The sequence below is a fragment of the Phasianus colchicus genome, chromosome 5, assembly GCF_987193195.1.
Source record: "Phasianus colchicus chromosome 5, bPhaCol1.hap1.1, whole genome shotgun sequence".
NCBI classification, from domain to species: domain Eukaryota; kingdom Metazoa; phylum Chordata; class Aves; order Galliformes; family Phasianidae; genus Phasianus; species Phasianus colchicus.
Window position 1 is genome coordinate 57,475,386 of NC_143440.1, and position 5,384 is coordinate 57,480,769.

A 5,384-nucleotide genomic window follows, 5' to 3' on the forward strand; every position below is an offset into this window, starting at 1 on the left:
ACCACATCCACTGACCATGTCCCCCATTGAATGCCGCATCTCCACTGTTCTTAACACCTCCAAGGATGGTGACCCCACCACTCCCTGTGCAGCTGTGTCAAACTTCCACCGTGATCCATGGCACTGACAGCTGATGAGCAGATTGAATGCATCAATAAGTTAAAAACGAAACAGTCCTCCACAAGCAGCCAAAATAATTAATCTGCCTTTAAAAACTACCTAACTCCTCCCAGAAGGGGGTTAGTGCCTGAGGAGGTGTCCTGGCCATGGAGGATGTTAGGACCATCATCAGTGCAGTGCCAGCCATTTCAGCTGGTTTGCTCCACTGTTTCCTCCTGAGCACAATAACTAAATACATTCTGTCATTGTTCGTGTGGTTGCTACCCTCAGCTGACAAAAACACGAGCTGTTTTTTCTGCTGTGGATATATCCACAGGCATTGCAGGCCGTGGGCCGCAGTTGGTCACACCAGCATCACCCCAGGCATTGCTGCTGTGCTGTCTTACACAGGGAAACCTCAGCATGCTGGGCGAAAGGGATGGCAACCAGAGAAATCCTCTCAACCAAAGGCACTGAGAACAAGAGTGAAATGCAAAGGGAATGCATTGGGAGAAGGGGAATTAAGTAGTGTCACCAGATGGTAGTGTGAGACTCAGTGTACCCTGTGAGGAGCCTCCCCCCTCCTCAAAAGATTTCAGCAGTTCATGGCTACTTAGAGAGAAGCAGGGAGCGATGCAGGTCCCTGCAGGGGACCACAGATGATCACGGTGAGATCAGGACAGGGGCTATCTGTAAGCAAACCAAAAAGGGCTGATTCCTGCAGCCTGCAGGAAGGCTGCAATGGAGAGACTACTTCTCCTGCGCAATGCAATACTGCAAAAAGATCCCTGAGACCATTGTCAAGCTAAGAGCAGTGTACTGCGTCAGTGCAGCACCGTGCCTCAAGAGTCCTACAGAGCAGCAGAACTAATCAGCCAAGGCACAGGATCGCATTAACGTGGCATCTCAGATGGCTGAGGTGAATCTCCCAAAGCCTCTGGGGGCTCTTGGCTACACAGACACTGTTCACAAAGCTGGAGAGAGAAAAAGAAGGAAAATGCTGGTAAAATGTGCTCAAGGTCAAACACCACATTGGTGAGAGGACTGAAAACAGAACCTGCAGCTCTTCACCTCTCTAGTACTTTCTCCACTGGATCATAACAAAGTGTCAGAAGAACAATGGGGTTTTGCTGCTGGTGACACAGTAGCTTCATAGTAGGTATTCTGGTATAAGATCACAGTGATTTCTTTCCCCTAGCCTTTGTACTAGCTCAGCACAACATTTCAGTGACAGACACAAGAAGATACCACCAGATGTCTTAAAGGGGAATGAAAACTGTCATAATAGTCCCCATGACTGTACAGACCCAATCTTTTGTTGTAAGTTGATAAAAGACAGCAAATGCCATTTGCTGCTAAGTGACTTGTAACGATTAAATAAGGTTTCTCCTTCCATCATCTCTCCCCCACCCAGGGCATTTAGTGATAATATAAGACAGATTTTGCATGTTGTTTAGCTTACATGGCCATCTGGCACTTTTGCATTTCAGTAGCCTTGAACACTGGAAAAACAACAGATAAAGAAAACCAGTCCTATCTTATCAGAGACCTGGAGAAGTTTAACTCTCTCAGAGTACACAGGATTAACCAGGTCACTATAGCTCTTTATTTATAGTTTCCATCTTAATTAGCAGTCATATTCTGCAAAGCTTTTCCACTCTAAACCCAGCTGTTCCTTATCTCCTTTGCTGTTGTTTTAGTGGTGAAACACTTCACTCCATCAGTTGCACCCAGCTTCTAAATAAGACATTCTGCTCCTGGATGGTGGAGTCACATGCTGAGAAATAAACCACAGGTTTTAACCCAGAATAAAAAACGACTGGTGTCTTGTCAATGCTTGGGGGGAGGATGCTCTTTTCAAATGAAAACATAGTGGTCCTGACCTAGCTCAATTAGAAACCTACCTAATGCTGCTGAAACATCAACTAATACCACTGCACTAAGCAGTTTCTTCATCTGCTTTTGCTAAAGGGGATAGCTGTACAGTTCACCCACAGTAACCTCACTCCAAACAGTGCCTGGAAAGAACTGCAAGTGTGCTCCCCGCTCAGCAGTGGCTTAGGGCTGATCCTGCATTTGTTCTTGGGTTAATTCCTGCTCCCATCTTCATTGTGGGGAAAAAAAAAAAAAAAAAAGGAAGAAAGCCTGAATCTATTTGGAAGTGAATGTAATTTCCTTAAGAAAATGGTTTTAATATGGCTTTTGGCCTCGGAGCATGAGACCAGCTGCAGGATGCTTCCACCTGTAGTGCTGAGTGAGAACAGCTTTTGACTGGAAACTGTAACAGCAGGGAATATTCACTGTAAACACAACGTAAATAACAGAGGATGTAAAGATATGCAGAGATAAAAACTACCCAGACCTTGTTTTCAACCACACCTCACATTTTAAGATTGCTAGTTTGCATTTTAGACTCGATGCTGTGAAAGCTGGGAGCTTATAAATGTGCTACAACATCTGACTGCTAGGTATCAGGCTGCCAGAGTGCAACTTAACACCTCGAGTCAGGTACCTCGCCTTGCTATTTATAACCCAGTAAGTGTGAGAGCTCCCAAGGGTGAGTGGAAACTCCCACCTTCCTTGCAGAGACCTGGCTGCAGGAAACATTACAAAGAGGGCTCGTCCAATGGAGCGAGGTTACCATTTTATTTTTAACACTGCGTGCTGCAGGAACTGTGCTTGATGTGGTTTGTTGCATATAGTTGAGGCAGTAGAGAAAACACCTAAAAAAAGGGAAGCTCTCCTTGTCCTTGTGGGAATCCCAATATAAATCTCCTTCTTGGCCCAAGGTAGGACTGTATACATGCCCCCCTCCCAGGCTATAGGCTGACACATCAGGGAGTTTGTGGGTCACTGTCACTGCTGTGCTACTTGTACTCCTTGTGGAGGCCTTCTTCCTTTGACAGCAGGAGAGCAGCAGCTACGTGATGCTGTGGACTACAGCTTTGTAACTCCATTTGCCTGAGCTTTTGCCAAAAATATATTCAGAAATTGTAATTATTTCTAGTCTATATTTAAGGATAGGTTTCTCTATGTATTGCTCTTCACTAACGGGCATTTATGCAAAGGTAGGAAGAATTACCCTCACAAAACACAGTATCTCACATGAAAGAATGAAAAGTAGAGTAGGAAGAGAATGGTAGGAGATTTCCACAAAATGATTTCTTTGGTACAAAATGTATCTGATAACAACACTCATATTGTCAAGAAACAGGGAAATTCTAATTGGTTCTCAAAGCTTCAGTGACTTAAACGCAAGCATATTATCACAAAATCATCAGGACTGCATCAGAATGACACATTTAATCTTTCAGACACGTATAATATCTGTACAAGATAATGAGTTTATGTATTCATATTGCTTCTTTATCTCTATTAAATGGTAATATGTTTATTCCTCTTAACACAGTAAAATCAGTAGCAATCAGGAATTTGGCTGGAAAAAAAAAATTACCATGCTTTATCTTAAAGTGACATTGAAATACTTTAAAATAGTGGCATTATTCAAATACAAAAAGACCACTGCAGTGTCCTAGATATCGTTAGTGGAAAGTGTAATTGCAGTGCGTTAAGGAAACTCATTCTGGCTGAAGCCTAGGCAGCTCAGGTAACAACCAGTGAAGCTGCAGGCACAGCCTGAGCTTGCCAAGGACCTAAGTTACGTTCTCACATTACCAGTTTGCATGGAGTGTGCCCTGCTAGGCTATCACTGATGTTACTTGAGCTGGTGAGGTTAAAGCCCAGGCTGTAGTACAGCCACACTGCCTAAACTCAGTACTTACAGACACTCAAGAAGAAATTAACTGAGCAACAGCTCTGGTCTAGATGCTCTCCCAGTATGAAATAAGAAAAAATGATTTTTGGTTGGAAAACTTTTTTTTTTTCCTTTTCTGAAAGCCAGTGACTCAGCATGATTCAAATCACTGTTCTTTATTCTGATATCATAGGGTAGAATTCTTGAATGCTCTCAAATTCCACTGATCCAGGAGGAAAATGGCAGTAACAAAATGCAGCAAAGAGTCAGGACTACATTGGACTCCATGAGCAGAGTCTACAAATACAAACTCCTGTAGCTATCTTTTTTAGACCACTGTGGTACCTGAGAGCATCAATAAACTCCAAACTATTTATTATTATTTTACAGTAAATGAAGAATTTTATGGTCAGGATTTTCAAAGTTTCCAAATCTTTGCTGTATCCCTGGGCAGCCCACACAAGGAAACGTGTGGTGGCATTTCTCCACCAGCTGTATTCAGTGATGCAAAAAGCCAAATGGTGCAAAAGAGATCACTGCTGCAGGAAGCAGCTCTGCACTCAGACTGGGCAGCCTTTAACCCACTTCTTGCTGTCTCCATTCACTGTAACCGTGTTTAAATAAAAATTTACTGATGTTTTACCATAGTGCCATTAGGAGATGCTGCTTGCAAGATATGGCTGTTGCTGACCAGTGCACTCAGCAGTTCCCTGTCTGGCCATACTCGTACAGTGTCTACATTTTTGCAGTGCCACCAAGTGGCTGATTTCCTCATCAACATTTCTGCATTTCTACTGTGATAAACAAAAGCAGAACAAATCACCTTGCACGTGAGTGGCACCAAACACAGCCACAGGAAGCCAGGACACTGTTCCTTGATTTATACTCCTACAAATGAGAGAACGAATATGAAGGATACATAAAGGTAAGGAATATATTAAGTTTCTCAGAAAAGCAAGGTTATCCTTGACATAGCTGAAAAATCCTATAGTGCGTTCATAAGTCTCAGACAACACTTTATTCATGCCCTTACAGGACAAAGTTACCTCAGAAATTCCTCATGCTATGGTGGCAATGCTCCAATGTCACCTCCTTCTCGCCCACAGCACCCTCTGAGAACATCAGTGCTTTTCTGTCACAACACACAACCGGAACAACGCCCCCAAACCGGCTCCCTGTGGTGGCAAGCACGGCAGACAGGCGTATGCTGGCAGCAAGAGCTTGGCATAGCTCCTCGAAAAACCTAAGCGAGGTCCTGAGGATACAGACCACCCCCCCCCCCCCCCCCCAGACCGCTGAGACGACAATAAAAACCCCACAACGCCTCAGGCCGCCGCCATCTTAGAGCGCCTCCACTCCCAGAGGTCCCCACCCCGCGCAGCTCTCCAGCCAATGAGCGGCAAGCGCGGGGTGGGGCAATGTTCAGCGCAGCCAATGAGCATCAAGCGCGGCGATGACGCTAACCAATAAACAGCTCATTCCGCGAGTTAGGTTCTGCCCATCAACCGTCCGTTAGGAGAGAGCCAATGAA

General features: G+C 44.5%; 1 long non-coding RNA gene across 2 annotated transcripts; it reads right to left on the minus strand.

Annotated features, from left to right (window-relative positions):
• Window positions 1–864: 864 nt before the first annotated feature.
• On the minus strand, window positions 865–5,135 carry LOC149917959 (uncharacterized). 2 transcript variants are annotated; one of them, XR_016467382.1, is made up of 3 exons: window positions 4,900–5,135; window positions 4,677–4,741; window positions 865–1,876 (listed from the first exon to the last, which is right to left on the minus strand). It is a non-coding gene; the product is annotated as an uncharacterized LOC149917959 (long non-coding RNA). The 2 variants fall into 2 exon arrangements; XR_016467381.1 differs by lacking the exon at window positions 865–1,876 and adding an exon at window positions 2,224–2,399.
• Window positions 5,136–5,384: the final 249 nt, after the last annotated feature.